Consider the following 24522-nt stretch of genomic DNA (forward strand, 5'->3'; position numbering starts at 1 on the left):
CTAGACACAGTACACACAACCGAGAAAGAAGTGAAGAGGCTTCTGAGTGAGCTAGATACCTCAAAGGCAATGGGACCAGATAACATCTCCCCATGGGTATTGAGAGAGGGAGCAGAGGCACTATGTGTACCCCTAACAACAATATTCAATGCATCTATCGAAACAGGGAGATTGCCTGAGGCATGGAAGACACCAAATGTAGTCCCAATCTTTAAAAAAAGAGACAGACATGAAGCATTAAACTACAGACCAGTGTCACTGACATGTATAGTATGCAAAATCATGGAGAAGATTATCAGGAGAAGAGTGGCAGAACACCTAGAAAGGAATGATCTCATCAACAGCAGCCAACATGGTTTCAGGGACGGGAAATCCTGTGTCACAAACCTACTGGAGTTCTATGACATGGTGACAGCAGTAAGGCAAGAGAGAGAGGGGTGGGTGGATTGCATATTCTTGGACTGCAAGAAGGCGTTTGACACAGTTCCACACAAGAGATTGGTGCAAAAACTGGAGGACCAAGCAGGGATAACAGGGAAAGCACTACAATGGATCAGGGAATACTTGTCAGGAAGACAGCAGCGAGTCATGGTACGTGGCGAGGTGTCAGAGTGGGCACCTGTGACCAGCGGGGTCCCACAGGGGTCAGTCCTAGGACCAGTGCTGTTTCTGGTATTTGTGAATGACATGACGGAAGGAATAGACTCTGAGGTGTCCCTGTTTGCAGATGACGTGAAGTTGATGAGAAGAATTCACTCGATCGAAGACTAGGCAGAACTACAAAGGGATCTGGACAGGCTGCAGACCTGGTCCAGCAATTGGCTCCTGGAGTTCAAACCCACCAAGTGCAAAGTCATGAAGATTGGGGAAGGGCAAAGAAGACTGCAGACGGAGTACAGTCTAGGGAGCCAGAGACTACAAACCTCACTCAAGGAAAAAGATCTTGGGGCGAGTATAACACCAGGCACATCTCCTGAAGCGCACATCAACCAAATAACTGCTGCAACATATGGGCGCCTAGCAAACCTCAGAACAGCATTCCGACATCTTAATAAGGAATCGTTCAGGACCCTATACACCGTGTACGTTAGGCCCATATTGGAGTATGCGGCACACACACACACAACTACCTGATGTATGGAAGACGGCAAATGTAGTTCCCATTTTTAAAAAAGGAGACAGAAAAGAGGCACTGAAGTATAGACCTGTGTCACTGACGTGTATAGTATGCAAAGTTATGGAGAAGATTATCAGGAGGAGAGTGGTGGAACACCTGGAACGGAACAAGAGTATAAACGCCAACCAGCATGGATTCATGGAAGGAAAATCCTGTGTCACAAACCTTCTGGAGTTTTATGATAAAGTTACAGAAGTGAGACACGAGAGAGAGGAGTGGGTTGATTGCATTTTTTTGGACTGCAAGAAGGCCTTCGACACAGTTCCTCACAAGCGACTAGTGCAGAAACTAGAGGACCAGGCGTGTATAACAGGAAGGGCACTGCAATGGATCAGAGAATATCTGACAGGGACTCAACAACGAGTCATGGTACGAGATGAGTTATCACAGTGGGCACCTGTGACGAGCGGGGTCCCACAGGGGTCAGTCCTAGGACCAGTGTTATTTCTGGTATATGTGAATGACATGATGGAAGGGATAGACTCAGAGGTGTCCCTGTTCGCAGATGATGTGAAGTTAATGAGGAGAATTAAATCAGATGAGGACCAGATAGGACTTCAAAGAGACCTGGACAGGCTAGACATGTGGTCCAGCAACTGGCTTCTTGAATTCAACCCTGCCAAGTGCAAAGTCATGAAGATCGGAGAAGGGCAAAGAAGATCTCAGAGTACAGACAAGGTGGCCAAGGACTGCAAACCTCGCTCAAGGAGAAAGACCTTGAGGTGAGTATAACACCGAGCATGTCTCCGGAGGCACACATCAACCAGATAACTGCTGCAGCATACGGGCGCCTGGCAAACCTGAGAATAGCGTTCCGATACCTTTGTAAGGAATCGTTCAAGACACTGTACACTGTGTACATCAGGCCCATACTGGAGTATGCAGCTCCAGTTTGGAACCCACACCTGGCAAACACGTCAAGAAATTAGAGAAAGTGCAAAGGTTTGCAACAAGGCTAGTTCTGGAGCTCAGGAGTATGTCCTACGAAGAAAGGTTGAGGGAAATAGGACTGACGACATTGGAGGACAGGCAGGTCAGGGAAGACATGATAACGACATACAAGATACTGCGTGGAATAGATAAGGTAGACAGAGACAGGTTGTTCCAGAGAGGGGACACAGAAACAAGGGGTCACAACTGGAAGCTGAAGACTCAGACGAGTCATAGGGATGTTAGGAAGTATTTCTTCAGTCATAGAGTCATCAGGAAGTGGAATAGCCTAGCAAGTGATGGAGTGGAGGCAGGAACCATACATAGCTTTAAGACGAGGTATGACAAAGCTCTGGAAGCAGAGAGAGAGAGAGAGAGAGAGAGAGAGAGAGAGAGGACCTAGTAGCGATCAGTGAAGAGGTGGGGCCAAGAGCTGAGTCTCGACCCCTGCAACCACAATTAGGTGAGTACACACACACACACACACACACACACACACACACTCACACACACACACAAACACACACACACACACACACACACACACACACACACACACACACACACACACACACACACACACACACACACACATACACACACACACACACACACACACACACACACACACACACACACACAACAAGAGATTCAAAGAAGTGTTCACAGAGGAGACAGAAGGGACTCCAGAAAGACGGAGAGGTGGGGCACACCACCAAGTGCTGGACACAGTGCACACAACCGAGGAAGAAGTGAAGAGGCTTCTGAGTGAGCTAGATACCTCAAAGGCAATGGGGCCAGATAACATCTCCCCATGGGTATTGAGAGAGGGAGCAGAGGCGCTATGTGTACCCCTAACAACAATATTCAATACATCTATCGAAACAGGGAGATTGCCTGAGGCATGGAAGACAGCAAATGTAGTCCCAATCTTTAAAAAAGGAGACAGACATGAAGCACTAAACTACAGACCAGTGTCACTGACATGTATAGTATGCAAAATCATGGAGAAGAGTATCAGGAGAAGAGTGGTGGAACACCTAGAAAGGAATGATCTCATCAACAGCAGCCAGCATGGTTTCAGGGACGGGAAATCCTGTGTCACAAACCTACTGGAGTTCTATGACATGGTGACAGCAGTAAGACAAGAGAGAGAGGGGTGGGTGGATTGCATTTTCTTGGACTGCAAGAAGGCGTTTGACACAGTTCCACACAAGAGATTGGTGCAAAAACTGGAGGACCAAGCAGGGATAACAGGGAAGGCACTACAATGGATCAGGGAATACTTGTCAGGAAGACAGCAGCGAGTCATGGTACGTGGCGAGGTGTCAGAGTGGGCACCTGTGACCAGCGGGGTCCCGCAGGGGTCAGTCCTAGGACCAGTGCTGTTTCTGATATTTGTGAACGACATGACGGAAGGAATAGACTCTGAGGTGTCCCTGTTTGCAGATGACGTGAAGTTGATGAGAAGAATACACTCGATCGAAGACCAGGCAGAACTACAAAGGGATCTGGACAGGCTGCAGACCTGGTCCAGCAATTGGCTCCTGGAGTTCAATCCCACCAAGTGCAAAGTCATGAAGATTGGGGAAGGGCAAAGAAGGCCGCAGACGGAGTACAGTCTAGGGGGTCAGAGACTACAAACCTCACTCAAGGAAAAAGATCTTGGGGTGAGTATAACACCAGGCACATCTCCTGAAGCGCACATCAACCAAATAACTGCTGCAGCATATGGGCGCCTAGCAAACCTCAGAACAGCATTCCGACATCTTAATAAGGAATCGTTCAGGACCCTGTACACCGTATACGTTAGGCCCATATTGGAGTATGCGGCACCAGTTTGGAACCCACACCTAGCCAAGCACGTAAAGAAACTAGAGAAAGTGCAAAGGTTTGCAACAAGACTAGTCCCAGAGCTAAGAGGTATGTCCTACGAGGAGAGGTTAAGGGAAATCAACCTGACGACACTGGAGGACAGGAGAGATAGGGGGGACATGATAACGACATACAAAATACTGAGGGGAATTGACAAGGTGGACAAAGACAGGATGTTCCAGAGATTGGACACAGTAACAAGGGGACACAGTTGGAAGCTAAAGACACAGATGAATCACAGGGATGTTAGGAAGTATTTCTTCAGCCACAGAGTAGTCAGTAAGTGGAATAGTTTGGGAAGCGATGTAGTGGAGGCAGGATCCATACATAGCTTTAAGCAGAGGTATGATAAAGCTCACGGCTCGGGGAGAGTGACCTAGTAGCGATCAGTGAAGAGGCGGGGCCAGGAGCTCGGACTCGACCCCCGCAACCTCAACTAGGTGAGTACAACTAGGTGAGTACACACACACACACACACACACACATACACACACACACACACACACACACACACACACACACACACACACACACACACACACACACACACACACACACACACACACACGCACACACCAGGAGCTGTGAATCAACCCCCTACAACACACATGCAAAATTAGGCCGAGCAAAGTATCAGGTACAGTCTCGTCCCAGCACTGTGTCACTGTCTGGCTTAGTTTTTATTTTATGTATGTGTGTCACACAGGTAAGTTAGCCAGAACTTAATATTGTCATAGTGTACCTTCACAGTAACATTGCACAAAGCTATTGCATGGCGGCTTCACGCCTGCAACACAACAAAAAACTCTGCAACGAGATTAAAATAATATATTTTACAATGGACAAACGCTTCACGTGTTAATGAAGGTGCGTGAGTGACACTGTGGACTCCAGCAGTTCCTCACTAACACCAGCTCTCCGCTTCTCCTTATCCAGCTCTCTCACTCTCCACCGCTATCACCCGCTATACGCAAACATAATGCTTAACCACATACTCATGCGTATTCTGTGTTATTAGTTGTAAGGCTGGAGTTCTGAGTACTGATAACTGTAGACGAACGATGCAATGTGGGAACAATTGTAGTGAAACTTATCCAACTTGACTTAAGAAATCGTAATGACACGATTGCAAATAAACCATACCCCCGGCCGGGATTGAACCCGCGGTCATAGAGTCTCAAAACTCCAGCCCGTCGCGCTAGCCACTAGACCAGCTAGCCACAATAAGATTCATCCAACTAGGTATATTTCTACACCATAGGAAAGTTAGCACAGGCACCTCTGTGACCACAAATGCAAGTTTTTACAGACGAATCTCCAGCTAGCGTGGCCGTGAAGGGACTTGAGCTAGAGTTCGTCACGGCCACGCTAGCTGGAGATTCGTCTGTAAAAACTTGCATTTGTGGTCACAGAGGTGCCTGTGCTAACTTTCCTATGGTGTAGAAATATACCTAGTTGGATGAATCTTATTGTGGCTAGCTGGTCTAGTGGCTAGCGCGACGGGCTGGAGTTTTGAGACTCTATGACCGCGGGTTCAATCCCGGCCGGGGGTATGGCTTATCCAACTTGTTGGAGTTATAAAGAAAACGGAGAACGTGTTTGCACCAAGGCTGGGATACCTGGAAATCCAGCCCTTCACATTCGTCCTGCTAAGTAGGAAAATATGTCTTTATAGCGTAAGTAATCGAAGTGAGATGGGCGATAACGTGTGCGATAGGGAGCAGCGAGTGTGCAACTGGTAATGAGGTATGAGTTAAAGTTAATGTGGGAGTGATTAGGAGAGTACCTGGGAGAGAGGGTGGGAGGGACGGAGGGTAGAGGAGGTAAAGGAGGCAGCAAGTCAGCAGCAGTCTCTTGCTGCACCGCTCAGTCTACTCTTGAAGGTGCTCAGGAGTCAGCTAGGTGAGCAGTACTGCCTGTCACACTGGCTCCACGCCTCGCACACACGCACCCACCAGAACGCACGCCAGTATACACGCACACACCAGAGTGCACGCAAATACACACGCACGTGCGCGCGCATACACACTATACAAGTCTCAACTAGCCACTCTTTGTGCCTTTAAAAGTTCAAACATCGCGGAGGCCTTTGAAGACTTTTAATTGAAAGGAAAGTGTGTTAGACCACTGAGTTAGACCAGTAAGGCAGTGGTGGGTGTGTCGTGCTAGACCACTGAGTTAGACCAGTAAGGCAGTGGTGGGTGTATCGTGCTAGACCACTGAGTTAGACCAGTAAGGCAGTGGTGGGTGTGTCGTGCTAGACCACTGAGTTAGACCAGTAAGGCAGTGGTGGGTGTGTCGTGCTAGACCACTGAGTTAGACCAGTAAGGCAGTGGTGGGTGTGTCGTGCTAGACCACTGAGTTAGACCAGTAAGGCAGTGGTGGGTGTGTCGTGCTAGACCACTGAGTTAGACCAGTAAGGCAGTGGTGGGTGTGTCGTGCTAGACCACTGAGTTAGACCAGTAAGGCAGTGGTGGGTGTGTCGTGCTAGACCACTGAGTTAGACCAGTAAGGCAGTGGTGGGTGTGTCGTGCTAGACCACTGAGTTAGACCAGTAAGGCAGTGGTGGCTGGCCACAGGACCACCAGTACTGATGAACACTTCATCACATAACAAACTCATGTCAGACGATTTGCCTGGAGAATGCAATAACAATACATTGACTACAACTAAGGTAATGTTACTTTGTATATGTGATGATTGTTTTTGTATTCAAATCTAAATATTTTAATGTCTGAGTGTTTTGATTTTGTAGCGTGAGAGAGGCTGATGACATGTGTGGTAGTCGGAGTCCACACTTGAAATTTGACTTAGCTGTACGACCTGGAGGGTGAGGAAATTCTAGTGATGATTCTCTTAGGTTATTTCGATATGATAATAGATACGAATGACAGCCTAGCGACAGATACCATCTCCTGAATATATTCATCTTCTGAATGCAGAATGGAAGGTTAATGGAAGATACCATCTCTTGAATATATATACTCAGCCTCTGAATAGTACAATCTAGGGGACACATTGTGGCCACCATCTTCAGCACACGTATCAAGTTGATGGAGCAAAAATTAGCAGCAACTGCACTGTTTGAAATTTGTTGTTGTAATAATCACAGCCAATAAGAAATACATGAAAATAAACAATCAACCAAAACATATTATAAATGGGTCGGCCCAAACATTAACAGATGTTTAGTGTAGATCTTTATCTTAGGTCACATATTTTAATCATATAAAATGTCGCAGTAGTGACCCGGCAGTTCTAATATACCAGAAATCTTAAAGTTACGGGGAGTTTTTCTTTCCCACGTTAAACTGACTAGAAAAATATAGCTTGCATGATCACTGATGGCTATCATAATCATCGTGTGTGTCAGGAAGCTTCAGGTCAACACTCTTGTCTTGGTCACCTGACTCTTGCATGTTTGCAGCTTGCACACACGTCTGTACACTTCAGCTCTTGCTGAGATAAATGTAGTGTGACGGCTTGCATGATTGCTAGCACTAACAAGAACACATACCAACACGTTCTATTGCACCAAGTGATGGTGAACCTCGAATTTAGTATATTACAGGCTACTTATAATCTTATGGTACATTAATACAAATAATTTAATTTATTTTTAAAGGGGTGGACCGGTAAGCCAGTGGGAGGCCTCGGTCAGATGACCAAAAGCTCCAGTGGCGGGTCATAATATGACTAAGTCCCGAGTCAGGAAATACATTGTACTGTTTCCTGATGAATCTTAACTAACCTAACCTTGTGGTTTATTCACAGACTGTAGGATATGGCTTCAATAGCCGAGTTTGTAACCAACGCCTCTGTACAACGGCCTGGTATTTAGCACAAAGTCCATGAAGAGGCAGTCTGAAGGTGACTAGTACAGATGCGATACCGATACACTGAAAGTGTGTCCGGAAGGTACACATACAATTTAAAACCCTGAGAGAAGTGATCTGTAGTTTCAGAGAAAGTTGACTGTATATAACACATGACTGACCAGCTCCTACAAGGAATCCTCGTAAGTTTTATTTGAAAGTTTTCATCTTTCCACGGCTAGCAAAGGTACTGACAGTGCCACAGCCAGTGTACACATGAAGACTAACTATGCCAGTCACAACCAGTTTACACTTGAAGATCAACCAAGTTGTCGACCGTGTGCAACTAAAGTGAACTGTGTACAACCAAATCTGACACTTCGTTCAAACATGACGATCCTCTACAGTCACTGGTAAACTTAACAGTCACGAAATGCTGTCAGACTTTGTGTTTCACACTACAAACATCCTGAAATGTTACTGTTGAAGTCACTGGTGGCCTGGTGGCTAAAGCTCCCGCTTCACACACGGAGGGCCCGGGTTCGATTCCCGGCGGGTGGAAACATTTCGACACGTTTCCTTACACCTGTTGTCCTGTTCACCTAGCAGCAAATAGGTACCTGGGTGTTAGTCGACTGGTGTGGGTCGCATCCTGGGGGACAAGATTAAGGACCCCAATGGAAATAAGTTAGACAGTCCTTGATGACGCACTGACTTTCTTGGGTTATCCTGGGTGGCTGACCCTCCGGGGTTAAAAATCCGAACGAAATCTTATCTTATCTTATCTTCAGCTGTAATCACGACTGTTTCATTACTAGTTTTTTTCATGCTTGCAGAGCAGTGTATAGAAAAAGTATAAAAAGTTTTGCTTTCTATAATAATAATAATAATAATAATAATAATAATAATAATAATAATAATAATAATAATAATAATAATATCTTTATTTCTACAAGTACATGTACAAGGTATACAGTCCTAGCTGACATCAGTGATAAACTACTATATAGAAAGCCACTTGTTATACTGAGCATTTCGGGCAAATTAGGTCAGTTTTGTCCCAGGATGCGACCCACACCAGTCCACTAACACCCAGGATGCGACCCACACCAGTCCACTAACACCCAGGATGCGACCCACACCAGTCCACTAACACCCAGGATGCGACCCACACCAGTCCACTAACACCCAGGATGCGACCCACACCAGTCCACTAACACCCAGGATGCGACCCACACCAGTCCACTAACACCCAGGATGCGACCCACACCAGTCCACTAACACCCAGGATGCGACCCACACCAGTCCACTAACACCCAGGATGCGACCCACACCAGTCCACTAACACCCAGGATGCGACCCACACCAGTCCACTAACATCCAGGATGCGACCCACACCAGTCCACTAACACCCAGGATGTGACCCACACCAGTCCACTAACACCCAGGATGCGACCCACACCAGTCCACTAACACCCAGGATGCGACCCACACCAGTCCACTAACACCCAGGATGCGACCCACACCAGTCCACTAACACCCAGGATGCGACCCACACCAGTCCACTAACACCCAGGATGCGACCCACACCAGTCCACTAACACCCAGGATGCGACCCACACCAGTCCACTAACACCCAGGATGCGACCCACACCAGTCCACTAACACCCAGGATGCGACCCACACCAGTCCACTAACACCCAGGATGCGACCCACACCAGTCCACTAACACCCAGGATGCGACCCATACCAGTCCACTAACACCCAGGATGCGACCCACACCAGTCCACTAACACCCAGGATGCGACCCACACCAGTCCACTAACACCCAGGATGCGACCCACACCAGTCCACTAACACCCAGGATGCGACCCACACCAGTCCACTAACACCCAGGATGCGACCCACACCAGTCCACTAACACCCAGGATGCGACCCACACCAGTCCACTAACACCCAGGATGCGACCCACACCAGTCCACTAACACCCAGGATGCGACCCACACCAGTCCACTAACACCCAGGATGCGACCCACACCAGTCCACTAACACCCAGGTACCCATTTTACTGATGGTGAACATAGACAACCAGTGTTAGGAAACACGTCCGAAGTTTCCACCCCTTCGCCGGGAATCGTACCCGGACCCTCATCCTGTGAAGCGAAAGCTTCAGCCACCAGGCCATGGGAGCTTTAAGAACGTTTCTCGATAAAATTTTAAACCTGTCTCCTCATATGTTGTATAGAACAATCTTATATCTCAGCTTCTGTCCAGTTTTTTTTCACTCATTGACCAGGAGATGGATCAGATTTGCCTAACTGGAAGTACCACAGAGGAACTTACTCTACAGGTGAGTCAGGTGTGCGAAATGGTCAGGTATTTTCCTCACTCACATCTCTTAGCTTCTTTGAGATATTAAGATACACTTCAGATATTCTGTTTATAATAACAAAGTAATAATAATTATAAAAATAATAAGCTATTCATATTCGTTACATAAAGTTAACTGGTTGTTATAAGTCAAAGAAGTACATCACTGATATGTCCACACCCACAGTGGCAATAAATTATGTCGAGGTTTGATATATATGTTACGTTCCTTCCCGGTCCTCTCAAGCAACGACGGCATCAATAATATTTTTTTGGATAAGTTAGACTTGTGTGCAACAGTTTGGTATCTTTTTTGTGAGTGTGAGGAAGTTGAGGTACCTGGAGTTTACCTGGAGTTTGCTTGGAATTTACTTGGAGTTTACCTGGAGTTTACCTGGAGTTTACGATGATAGGATAACAATGGAACCCAGAAGAAGGTCGAAACATCAATCAATCTTCTGAGTTTTTGTCTCCAAGTGGATTATTATTGACAAGTGTTCCATACACTTTAGTTATTCATAATGGAATTTCACCCTCATGCAAGTCTTTGGCTGTGAGTATTGTTGACATTTGTTTCCTAATCTCAGAAGATCTCAATAGTCTTTCCTTGAGCCAGACATCCAGCCTGCAGACTGAGGCAGACATCCAGCCTGCAGACTGAGGCAGACATCCAGCTTGCAGACTGAGGCAGACATCCAGCTTGCAGACTGAGGCAGACATCCAGCCTGCAGACTGAGGGAGACATCCAGCCTGCAGACTGAGGCAGACATCCAGCTTACAGACTGAGGCAGACATCCAGCCTGCAGACTGAGGCAGATATCCAGCCTGCAGGCTGAGGCAGACATCCAGCCTGCAGACACTACCAACATACTTAATATCTTCTTCTCTACTACAGGATCAAAACTAGCAAGCAAAATTCCAACCTCATATACACAGGCGAAAGACTACAGGTTATAGGGGGAAAATAAACATGGTATTAGGAGACAGAGAAACTCACGCGCCTCTTAAGGCCACAATCCAGGTGAGCAGACTGCATCCCTCCCCCCGTTCCCCTCCCCCTTCCCCCCTCCCCCCCAAAAAAGCAGCCTCACCCAACAAGAAAATGGCTCCCCCGTTGCTTCTCAGTGAAGACCGCAGCATAAGCTGCATTGCCAGGTGTACACCAAACCTGAAACACAAGTGTAGCTCCTCACAGCAAAGATCCAGGGAAAGCTAAACAGACTCGACACAAAGGCTCTCAGCCGAGTAATTATAGAATGAACACCACTCAAAGCCATATTCCTTAGCTAATAGCCAGGATTTAGGAAGCTAATAAGGCTGACCAAGTTCATGTTAAACTGCTTCCTGAACTTGTCTGATTGATTAGGCGTTATTTTGATTGATAGGGCGGTATTTCGATTTATTACGCGGTATTCTGGAAACCCTGGCTTCAGGCCAGGTTGCAACAGAAGAAAAAACAGAAACCGGTTGCAGGCATTTTACAAAAAAAAAAAAAATGTCCGCTCAGAAATGTCGCTTCACTCGGTCAGTGGCAGTCGTCTTCGTTAACATTACTGAGCTTCACATTAGTGTGGTGGATGTGATCAACACTGAAGGTTTGGTGTAGTTACAGTATCCAGTAACTTGGTGGCAGCGAGTTCAGCTCACAACAAAAGCAGTCGGTTTAATCCTCAGCAGGGCGGGACGTATGGGTAAGCCCCTGTTATCCTAGCAGTAAATTGATACCAATGCATTTTGTTGTGAGTGGCACCACTGCACCAGTGATGACAGTACAATCAGTTGTGAGTGGCACCACTGCACCAATGATGACAGTACAATCAGTTGTGAGTGGCACCACTGCACCAGTGATGACAGTGTCAGTGATGGAGAACTTTATTGGTGATTTAGTCACATGTGCATCACTTGGGTATCTAAGTGGCTTTATCAATCAAACAATAATACTGGAGACGGTGGAAGACGTGAAGAAAATAGTCTATAGTGATCAGTCCCTTAACCTAGGAAGGTGTTCGATCTAACAGTTTATTGACTCTGAAGTAAATGCCTGAAGTTAAGATTTGTTGGGATTTTTAACAAAGAACCCAATGGAAATAAATCACTTTGACTGACTTTTTTGGGTTATGTTAGGTTCTCTACATATATGTTGCTATGTATGATAATCTATGTAACTGTATTTTTGTATACCTGAATAAACTTACTTAACAGGGAGAGAAAGTATTTTCAGCCGGCCGGTGATTGAACCACAGACACTCAGTGTGTGAGGCGAGAGCCTTGCTTACAAGGGAAGAAGTTTATACACGGTAGCACAAGTGTAAGTAAGTAAGTAAGTTTATTCAGGTATACACAAATACAGTTACATAGAATTATCATACACAGCAGCATATGTGTAGAGAACCTGGGATAACCCAAAAAAGTCAGACAGTGACTTATTTCCATTGTGGTCCTTTTACCTTATTATCATAATATAAAGGTTATAATATTTTCTTATTATTCTATGATGAAGATAACATCTTATTATCATACTAAAAAGACTATCTACTACACGAGGGTCATTACTAGGAATAAGGTAAAATTTACACGTTTGTTAGCTAAAAAATAGAAAATCATTCCCCTCCTTTTCTGTAGCTACATTCATCAGACACCTTTTGGCAGTCTTCTTGAACTGAGTGAAGTGAGTGGAGAAGATTAGTGGAAGTAGGTCATGGCATCATCTTAGGCAAGAATTAGAGTTGCAGAAGAATTCTAAGTACCAAGATTGCATGATATTGCACATTTTGTTGTACATGAATGGTATAAAATACCAACAAGATAAAGATAAAAGTTAGACACATGTGCCACATCTGGGCATTTTTACTATAGACGTTTCGCCAATCAGTGGCTTTATCGATACAGATTCAAGGAAATAACTGGAAGATAGTAGAAACGTATGAAAGAGGAGGTAATCAGTCCCTCAAACCACTTCGTTAAGTCTTCCACCGTCTCCAACAGATTCATCAAGGGTGAGCGACTGATCGTATCTTCCTCCGACTCGGGTATTACTCTCTGTATTGGGTTAATCAAGTCATTCCTTGGTGGAATCTCTAAATAATAAAGATAGCCAAGTGTTGCACTTGTGTAATTCATCTACTTTGTTTTATATATGAATAATCTGTAAGACTTTCACGACCACGAGGCCACAGGTTTCGTAATATTAAGCGCCAGTTTTCCTTTTTCATGAAGTGATATTGTCAACTTTCTCGTCCAGCCGGACTTACTACCTGGCTGCCTCACCAGTTGTAATGACGAGGTCGATTAACTCTACCTGGCTGCCTTGCCAGTTGTAATGATGAGGTTGATTGACTCTACCTGGCTGCCTCACTCAGCGGGTGTGGTAAGTGGGCAGACACAACGTATGATTTACGACTTGCTTGGCCATCTTCAGGTCCACAACGATGCAAAGATAATCACGAGTATAAATCTTGGTAGTGTGGTGGAAACCGGTGTCGTCAGTTTCTTAACAAGATATTATTGGCACCGATTACCCCACAGTGGGTGACTGTGAGGAGGTGAGTGGATGAGTAATGTGGTGTGTGGATGGAGGTAGTGGGTGACTGTGAGGAGGTGGGTGGATGAGTAATGTGGTGTGTGGATGGAGGTAGTGGGTGACTGTGAGGAGGTGGGTGGATGAGTAATGTGGTGTGTGGACGGAGGTAGTGGGTGACTGTAAGGAGGTGGGTGGATGAGTAATGTGGTGTGTGGATGGTGGTAGTGGGTGACTGTTTGGAGGTGAGTGGATGAGTAATGTGGTGTGTGGATGGAGGTAGTGGGTGACTGTGAGGAGGTGGGTGGAAGAGTAATGTGGTGTGTGGATGGAGGTAGTGGATGACTGAGGAGGTGGGTGATATTTTTATTCTACTAAATTTTAAATCTGAGCTGTATGTTGCTACTCTCCAGTCTGCCTCCAGGTAGGTAGACTCCCCAGTCTACCTCCAGGTAGGTAGACTCCCCAGTCTACCTCCAGTTAAGTAAACTCCCCAGTCTACCACCAGGTAGGTAGACTCCCCAGTCTACCTCCAGTTAAGTAAACTCCCCAGTCTACCTCCAGGTAAGTAAACTCCCCAGTCTACCTCCAGGTAGGTAGACTCCCCAGTCTACCACCAGGTAGGTAGACTCCCCAGTCTACCTCCAGGTAAGTAAACTCCCCAGTCTACCTCCAGGTAAGTAAACTCCCCAGTCTACCTCCAGGTAGGTAGACTCCCCAGTCTACCTCCAGGTAGGTAGACTCCCCAGTCTACCTCCAGGTAGGTAGACTCCCCAGTCTGCCTCCAGGTAGGTAGACTCCCCAGTCTACCTCCAGGTAGGTAGACTCCCCAGTCTGCCTCCAGGTAGGTAGACTCCCCAGTCTACCTCCAGGTAGGTAGACTACCCAGACTACCTCCAGGTAGGTAGACTCCCCAGTCTGCCTCCAGGTAGGTAGACTCCCCAGTCTACCTCCAGGTAGGTAGACTCCCCAGTCTATCTCCAGGTAGGTAGACTCACCAGTCTACCTCCAGGTAGGTAGACTCCCCAGTCTACCTCCAGGTAGGTAGACTCCCCAGTCTGCCTCCAGGTAGGTAGACTCCCCAGTCTACATTCAGGTAGGTAGACTCCCCAGTCTACCTCCAGGTAGGCAGACTCCCCAGTCTGCCTCCAGGTAGGTAGACTCCCCAGTCTACCTCCAGGAAGGTAGACTCCCCAGTCTACCTCTAGGTAGGTAGACTCCCCAGTCTACCTCCAGGTAGGTAGACTCTCCAGTCTACCTCCAGGTAGGTAGACTCCCCAGTCTACCTCCAGGTAGGTAGACTCCCCAGTCTACCTCCAGGTAGGTAGACTCCCCAGGCTACCTCCAGGTAGACTCCCCAGTCTGCCTCCAGGTAGGTAGACTCCCCAGTCTACCTCCAGGTAGGTAGACTCCCCAGACTACCTCCAGGTAGGTAGACTCCCCAGTCTGCCTCCAGGTAGGTAGACTCCCCAGTCTACCTCCAGGTAGGTAGACTCCCCAGTCTATCTCCAGGTAGGTAGACTCACCAGTCTACCTCCAGGTAGGTAGACTCCCCAGTCTACCTCCAGGTAGGTAGACTCCCCAGTCTGCCTCCAGGTAGGTAGACTCCCCAGTCTACCTTCAGGTAGGTAGACTCCCCAGTCTACCTCCAGGTAGGTAGACTCCCCAGTCTGCCTCCAGGTAGGTAGACTCCCCAGTCTACCTCCAGGAAGGTAGACCCCCAGTATACCTCTAGGTAGGTAGACTCCCCAGTCTACCTCCAGGTAGGTAGACTCTCCAGTCTACCTCCAGGTAGGTAGACTCCCCAGTCTACCTCCAGGTAGGTAGACTCCCCAGGCTACCTCCAGGTAGACTCCCCAGTCTGCCTCCAGGTAGGTAGACTCCCCAGTCTACCTCCAGGTAGGTAGACTCCCCAGTCTACCTCCAGGTAGGTAGACTACCCAGTCTACCTCCAGGTAGGTAGACTCCCCAGTCTACCTCCAGGTAGGTAGACTCCCCAGTTTGCCTCAAGGTAGGTAGACTCCCTAGTCTGCCTCAAGGTAGGTAGACCCCCCAGTCTACCACCAGGTAGGTAGACTCACCAGTCTACCTCCAGGTAGGTAGACTCCCCAGTCTACCTCCAGGTAGTTAGACTCCCCAGTCTGCCTCCAGGTAGGTAGACTCCCCAGTCTGCCTCAAGATAGGTAAACTCCCCAGCGTACCTCCAGGTAGGTAGACTCCCCAGTCTGCCTCAAGGTAGGTAGACTCCCCAGTCTACCTTCAGGTAGGTAAACTCCCCAGTCTGCCTCAAGGTAGGTAAACTCCCCAGTCTACCTCCAGGTAGGTAGACTCCCCAGTCTACCTCCAGGTAGGTAGACTCCCAGTCGACCTCCAGGTAGGTAGACTCCCCAGTCTACCTCCAGGTAGGTAGACTCCCCAGTCTACCTCCAGGCAGGTAGACTCCTCAGTCTACCTCCAGGTAGGTAGACTCCCCAGTCTACCTCCAGGTAGGTAGACTCCCCAGTCTATCTCCAGGTAGGTAGACTCCCAAGTCTACGTCCAGGTAGGAAGACTCCCCAGTCTACCTCCAGGTAGGTAGACTCCCCAGTCTACCTCCAGGTAGGTAGACTCCCCAGTCTACCTCCAGGTAGGTAGACTCCTCAGTCTACCTCCAGGTAGGTAGACTCCCCAGTCTACCTCCAGGTAGGTGGACTCCTCAGTCTACCTCCAGGTAGGCAGACTCCCCAGTCTACCTCCAGGTAGGTAGACTCCCCAGTCTACCTCCAGGTAGGTAGACTCCCCAGTCTACCTCCAGGTAGGTAGACTCCCGAGTCTACCTCCAGGTAGGTAGACTCCCCAGTCTACCTCCAGGTAGGTAGACTCACCAGTCTACCTCCAGGTAGGTAGACTCCCCAGTCTACCTCCAGGTAGGTGGACTCCTCAGTCTACCTCCAGGTAGGTAGACTCCCCAGTCTACCTCCAGGAAGGTAGACTCCCCAGTCTACCTCCAGGTAGGTACACTCCCCAGTCTACCTCCAGGTAGGTAGACTCCCCAGTCTACCTCCAGGTAGGTACACTCCCCAGTCTACCTCCAGGTAGGTAGACTCCCCAGCCTACCTCCAGGTAGGTAGACTCCGCAGTCTACCTCCAGGTAGGTAGACTCCGCAGTCTACCTCCAGGTAGGTAGACTCCCCAGTCTACCTCAAGGCAGGTAGACTCCCCAGTCTACCTCCAGGTAGGTAGACTCCCCAGTCTACCTCCAGGTAGGTAGACTCCCAGTCTACCTACAGGTAGGTAGACTCCCTAGTCTACCTCCAGGTAGGTAGACTCCCCAGTCTACCTCCAGGTAGCTAGACTCCCCAGTCTACCTCCAGGTAGGTAGACTCCCCAGTCTACCTCCAGGTAGGTAGACTCCCCAGTCTACCTCCAGGTAGGTAGACTCCCCAGTCTACCTCCAGGTAGGTAGACTCCCAGTCTACCTCCAGGTAGGTAGACTCGCCAGTCTACCTCCAGGTAGGTAGACTCCCCAGTCTACCTCCAGGTAGGTGGACTCCTCAGTCTACCTCCAGGTAGGTAGACTCCCCAGTCTACCTCCAGGTAGGTAGACTCCCCAGTCTACCTCCAGGTAGGTAGACTCCCAGTCTACCTCCAGGTAGGTAGACTCCCCAGTCTACCTCCAGGTAGGTACACTCCCCAGTCTACCTCCAGGAAGGTAGACTCCCCAGTCTGCCTCAAGGTAGGTAGACTCCCCAGTCTACCTCCAGGTAGGTAGACTCCCCAGTCTACCTCCAGGTAGGTAGACTCCCCAATCTACCTCCAGGTAGGTAGACTCCCCAGTCTGCCTCCAGGTAGGTAGACTCCCCAGTCTACCTCCAGGTAGGTAGACTCCCCAGTCTACCTCCAGGTAGGTAGACTCCCAGTCTACCTCCAGGTAGGTAAACTCCCCAGTCTACCTCCAGGTAGGTAGACTCCCCAGTCTACCTCCAGGTAGGTAGACTCCCAGTCGACCTCCAGGTAGGTAGACTCCCCAGTCTACCTCCAGGTAGGTAGACTGCCCAGTCTGCCTCCAGGTAGGTAGACTCCCCAGTCTACCTCCAGGTAGGTAGACTCCCCAGTCTACCTCCAGGTAGGTAGACTCCCCAGTCTACCTCCAGGTAGGTAGACTCCCCAGTCTACCTCCAGGTAGGTAGACTCCCCAGTCTAAATCCAGGTAGGTAGACTCCCCAGTCTACCTCCAGGTAGGTAGACTCCCCAGTCTACCTCCAGGTAGGTAGACTCCCAGTCTTCCTCCAGGTAGGTAGACTCTCCATTCTACCTCCAGGTAGGTAGACTCCCCAGTCTGCCTCCAGGTAGGTAGACTTCCCAGTCTACCTCCAGGTAGGTAGACTCCCCAGTCTACCTCCAGGTAGGTAGACTCCCCAGTCTACCTCCAGGTAGGTAGACTCCCAGTCTACCTCCAGGTAGGTAGACTCCCCAGTCTGCCTCCAGGTAGGTAGACTCCCCAGTCTACCTCCAGGTAGGTAGACTCCCCAGTCTACCTCCAGGTAGGTAGACTCCCCAGTCTACCTCCGGGTAGGTAGACTCCCCAGTCTACCTCCAGGTAGGTAGACTCCCCAGTCTACCTCCAGGTAGGTAGACTCCCCAGTCTACCTCCAGGTAGGTAGACTCCCCAGTCTACCTCCAGGTAGGTAGACTCCCCAGTCTACCTCCAGGTAGGTAGACTCCACAGTCTACCTCCAGGTAGGTAGACTCCACAGTCTACCTCCAGGTAGGTAGACTCCCCAGTCTACCACCAGGTAGGTAGACTCACCAGTCTACCTCCAGGTAGGTAGACTCACCAGTCTACCTCCAGGTAGGTAGACTCCCCAGTCTACCTCCAGGTAGGTAGACTCCCCAGTCTACCTCCAGGTAGGTAGACTCCCCAGTCTACCTCCAGGTAGGTAGACTCCCCAGTCTACCACCAGGTAGGTAGACTCACCAGTCTACCTCCAGGTAGGTAGACTCACCAGTCTACCTCCAGGTAGGTAGACTCCCCAGTCTACCTCCAGGTAGGTAGACTCCCCAGTCTACCACCAGGTAGGTAGACTCACCAGTCTACCTCCAGGTAGGTAGACTCACCAGTCTACCTCCATGTAGGTAGACTCCCCAGTCTACCTCCAGGTAGGTAGACTCCCCAGTCTACCACCAGATAGGTAGACTCACCAGTCTACCTCCAGGTAGGTAGACTCACCAGTCTATTTCCAGGAAGGTAGACTCCCCAGTCTACCTCCAGGTAGGTAGACTCCCAGTCTACCTCCAGGTAGGTAGACTCCCCAGTCTACCTCCAGGTAGGTAGACTCCCCAGTCTGCCTCCAGGTAGGTAGACTCCCCAGTCTACCTCCAGGTAGGTAGACTCCCCAGTCTGCCTCCAGGTAGGTAGACTCCCCAGTCTACCTCCAGGTAGGTAGACTCCCCAGTCTGCCTCCAGGTAGGTAGAGTCCCCAGTCTACCTCCAGGTAGGTAGACTCCCCAGTCTACCTCCAGGTAGGTAGAGTCCCCAGTCTACCTCCAGGTAGGTAGACTCCCCAGTCTACCTCCAGGTAGGTAGACTCCCCAGTCTACCTCCAGGTAGGTAGACTCCCCAGTCTTCCTCCAGGTAGGTAGACTCCCCAGTCTACCTCCAGGTAGGTAGACTCCCCAGTCTACCTCCAGGTAGGTAGACTCCCCAGTCTACCTCCGGGTAGGTAGACTCCCCAGTCTACCTCCAGGTAGGTAGACTCCCCAGTCTACCTCCAGGTAGGTAGACTCCCCAGTCTACCTCCAGGTAGGTAGACTCCCCAGTCTACCTCCAGGTAGGTAGACTCCCCAGTGTACCTCCAGGTAGGTAGACTCCACAGTCTACCTCCAGGTAGGTAGACTCCACAGTCTACCTCCAGGTAGGTAGACTCCCCAGTCTACCACCAGGTAGGTAGACTCACCAGTCTACCTCCAGGTAGGTAGACTCACCAGTCTACCTCCAGGTAGGTAGTCTCCCCAGTCTACCTCCAGGTAGGTAGACTCCCCAGTCTACCTCCAGGTAGGTAGACTCACCAGTCTACCTCCAGGTAGGTAGACTCCCCAGTCTACCACCAGGTAGGTAGACTCACCAGTCTACCTCCAGGTAGGTAGACTCACCAGTCTACCTCCAGGTAGGTAGACTCCCCAGTCTACCTCCAGGTAGGTAGACTCCCCAGTCTACCACCAGGTAGGTAGACTCACCAGTCTACCTCCAGGTAGGTAGACTCACCAGTCTACCTCCAGGTAGGTAAACTCCCCAGTCTACCTCCAGGTAGGTAGACTCCCCAGTCTACCACCAGATAGGTAGACTCACCAGTCTACCTCCAGGTAGGTAGACTCACCAGTCTACCTCCAGGAAGGTAGACTCCCCAGTCTACCTCCAGGTAGGTAGACTCCCCAGTCTACCACCAGGTAGGTAGACTCACCAGTCTACCTCCAGGTAGGTAGACTCACCAGTCTTCCTCCAGGTAGGTAGACTCCCCAGTCTACCTCCAGGGAGGTAGACTCCCCAGTCTACCTCCAGGTAGGTAGACTATTCTACATAACAGCTACACAGTTTTTTCCTTATCATATTCCATCACAGGATCTCACACAATGAATTAACTCTGTCAGTCTTCTCGGAATGATTTCCAAAGCATTTATATATATATATATATATATATATATATATATATATATATATATATATATATACTTATATATATATATATATATTCAAACATTTACCAAACTGCTGCAGGTCAGGGTTAGACCCCACGATACACTGTCCCGCCTCAAGAGACAACACAACATACGTGTCACCTTATCCATTCCGCCATAGGGAGGTACCACCTCTGGAACTGTCCTGGGGACCCTCATCCTCAGAGAAAAGAATAAACTTGCTTCATGGAAAAGTCAAGGTTCTCCCTGAAGCTGTTTGGATATTGCTTTCTCCTACCACCCTTTATATTCTGTGTAGACTTTATATAAAGACAAAATACATCGACAAAAATGCAATAGGGAGTAGAACAACATAGACAGCATCTCAGAGCTACATCTCGAATACTTTGTCCAGCTCCCCGGCGGTGGGCCACGTGCCCAGAATGCTGCAGGCATTTTCCCTCTGGATCACAACACTGAGTCTCTGAAAGAGGAAGCTGGCCGCTCTGTGGTTCTTAGTTTACATGATGAGTTTTACACTCAGCTCTATGAGGAACTTTAGAGCACACTTGCCCCATGCTCCAAGGGTCTCCGACTCTATTGGGATGAAGTTACAGCAAGGGCGGAAGGCCATCATATTTGCGGGTCTTCTGGGTCTCCCTGTGGCTGGCAGCTCTACCCCCTTCAGCTACGAAGTATGGCAAATAGGTGTCTGCCAATGTGGCGGCACAGGTATAGTCCCAGGCAATCTGCTTGCCATCCTTCCAGGGTAGCATAGTGGCTCCATCAGGATGCTTTTGACTTCCGTCAGACCTCTGTACTTGGAGTTCTCATTGAGCTGGGCAACAGGCTGTGGCGAGGCTTTTCTTTATGATGTCGTTGACCTCCTCATGTCTAGCATACCTCCTTTCTGATGTGTGACACACGAGACCATGAAGTCTGAATTGATTAGTCATCGCCCTGCCGCAAATACACCTATGTTTGGTGAGTATGGGAGCGGCTAGGCGAAGAGGAACGCCAATCCGAATGATCTGTGGGTCGAATCGAGTGCCCAGGGAGGAATGTGTTGCCTTCACCGCTAGGAGACAAGCTTTGTCCTGAAGCATTGGTGAGCATTGTGTTGGCGATTTTTTCCACGATCAGTTTGTCCCAGTGAGACTGTTTGTGCTCTTTGGCAGGAGCTGCTTCAATGAACCTGGGGTCTTGAGCTCCTACCGCGTCTCTCAAGCGTTCAGGGAGAATTTCCTTGACTTATCCACTGGAAGCCAATCACAATGACAGAAATGCAGGTAAAACTACCTGCTTCGCCTTGCGCACCCCTATACCTCCCAGTCGCACTGGGAGAGATGCCTGATTCCATTGTTGATCTTCCAGTGACACATTCAGTGCCTTCTTAAAGACTGATCTCAGGAGTGAGTCATATTCGTTGAGTGTTGGGTTGTCAAAAGAGGGTGCGCACCTCGGGAAGTAGGTGAGTCTTGGCAGAGTAAGACACCTTGTGAGGAGATACAAGGCATCATGGGCATCAGGATTGCTTGTTCTCTCCTCCATTCTCTTCAGGTCATTCAGTCTGTCCTTGAGGACCGTGTCGATGGCCTGGTGAAAAAGCGGTACTCCCAAGGGGTGCTGTTGGACTTTTGGGAGGATTGTTTGCACAGCTCTGATTATTTCCTAGTTCGCTGTGATGATTTCACACTCGGAGGGATTGAGGATGAGTCTCAAGACTTCTTCCTGTATCTTCACCAGCTGTAGGTCCTCTAGCAGGGACTCTTATATATATATATATATATATATATATATATATATATATATATATATATATATATATATATATATATTTTTTTTTTTTTATTATCACACCGGCCGATTCCCACCAAGGCAGGGTGGCCCGAAAAAGAAAAACTTTCACCATCATTCATTCCATCACTGTCTTGCCAGAAGGGTGCTTTACACTACAGTTTTTAAACTGCAACATTAACACCCCTCCTTCAGAGTGCAGGCACTGTACTTCCCATCTCCAGGACTCAAGTCCGGCCTGCCGGTTTCCCTGAATCCCTTCATAAATGTTACTTTGCTCACACTCCAACAGCACGTCAAGTATTAAAAACCATTTGTCTCCATTCACTCCTATCAAACACGCTCACGCATGCCTGCTGGAAGTCCAAGCCCCTCGCACACAAAACCTCCTTTACCCCCTCCCTCCAACCCTTCCTAGGCCGACCCCTACCCCGCCTTCCTTCCACTACAGACTGATACACTCTTGAAGTCATTCTGTTTCGCTCCATTCTCTCTACATGTCCGAACCACCTCAACAACCCTTCCTCAGCCCTCTGGACAACAGTTTTGGTAATCCCGCACCTCCTCCTAACTTCCAAACTACGAATTCTCTGCATTATATTCACACCACACATTGCCCTCAGACATGACATCTCCACTGCCTCCAGCCTTCTCCTCGCTGCAACATTCATCACCCACGCTTCACACCCATATAAGAGCGTTGGTAAAACTATACTCTCATACATTCCCCTCTTTGCCTCCAAGGACAAAGTTCTTTGTCTCCACAGACTCCTAAGTGCACCACTCACTCTTTTCCCCTCATCAATTCTATGATTCACCTCATCTTTCATAGACCCATCCGCTGACACGTCCACTCCCAAATATCTGAATACGTTCACCTCCTCCATACTCTCTCCCTCCAATCTGATATTCAATCTTTCATCACCTAATCTTTTTGTTATCCTCATAACCTTACTCTTTCCTGTATTCACCTTTAATTTTCTTCTTTTGCACACCCTACCAAATTCATCCACCAATCTCTGCAACTTCTCTTCAGAATCTCCCAAGAGCACAGTGTCATCAGCAAAGAGCAGCTGTGACAACTCCCACTTTGTGTGTGATTCTTTATCTTTTAACTCCACGCCTCTTGCCAAGACCCTCGCATTTACTTCTCTTACAACCCCATCTATAAATATATTAAACAACCACGGTGACATCACACATCCTTGTCTAAGGCCTACTTTTACTGGGAAAAAATTTCCCTCTTTCCTACATACTCTAACTTGAGCCTCACTATCCTCGTAAAAACTCTTCACTGCTTTCAGTAACCTACCTCCTACACCATACACTTGCAACATCTGCCACATTGCCCCCCTATCCACCCTGTCATACGCCTTTTCCAAATCCATAAATGCCACAAAGACCTCTTTAGCCTTATCTAAATACTGTTCACTTATATGTTTCACTGTAAACACCTGGTCCACACACCCCCTACCTTTCCTAAAGCCTCCTTGTTCATCTGCTATCCTATTCTCCGTCTTACTCTTAATTCTTTCAATTATAACTCTACCATACACTTTACCAGGTACACTCAACAGACTTATCCCCCTATAATTTTTGCACTCTCTTTTATCCCCTTTGCCTTTATACAAAGGAACTATGCATGCTCTCTGCCAATCCCTAGGTACCTTACCCTCTTCCATACATTTATTAAATAATTGCACCAACCACTCCAAAACTATATCCCCACCTGCTTTTAACATTTCTATCTTTATCCCATCAATCCCGGCTGCCTTACCCCCTTTCATTTTACCTACTGCCTCACGAACTTCCCCCACACTCACAACTGGCTCTTCCTCACTCCTACAAGATGTTATTCCTCCTTGCCCTATACACGAAATCACAGCTTCCCTATCTTCATCAACATTTAACAATTCCTCAAAATATTCCTTCCATCTTCCCAATACCTCTAACTCTCCATTTAATAACTCTCCTCTCCTATTTTTAACTGACAAATCCATTTGTTCTCTAGGCTTTCTTAACTTGTTAATCTCACTCCAAAACTTTTTCTTATTTTCAACAAAATTTGTTGATAACATCTCACCCACTCTCTCATTTGCTCTCTTTTTACATTGCTTCACCACTCTCTTAACTTCTCTCTTTTTCTCCATATACTCTTCCCTCCTTGCATCACTTCTACTTTGTAAAAACTTCTCATATGCTAACTTTTTCTCCCTTACTACTCTCTTTACATCATCATTCCACCAATCGCTCCTCTTCCCTCCTGCACCCACTTTCCTGTAACCACAAACTTCTGCTGAACACTCTAACACTACATTTTTAAACCTACCCCATACCTCTTCGACCCCATTGCCTATGCTCTCATTAGCCCATCTATCCTCCAATAG

General features: G+C 48.2%; 1 protein-coding gene across 1 annotated transcript in view; it reads left to right on the forward strand.

Moving 5' to 3' along the window:
- Window positions 1–5986: 5986 nt before the first annotated feature.
- Window positions 5987–24522, forward strand: part of LOC138853160 (astacin-like) — a 288848-nt gene continuing 270312 nt past the window's right edge. The window contains exon 1 of the mRNA XM_070088208.1: window positions 5987–6656. The gene's annotated coding sequence lies outside the window, so the exon portion shown is untranslated. The remainder of the gene's footprint in view (window positions 6657–24522) is intronic.

This window comes from Cherax quadricarinatus, chromosome 24, assembly GCF_038502225.1.
Source record: "Cherax quadricarinatus isolate ZL_2023a chromosome 24, ASM3850222v1, whole genome shotgun sequence".
NCBI lineage: Eukaryota > Metazoa > Arthropoda > Malacostraca > Decapoda > Parastacidae > Cherax > Cherax quadricarinatus.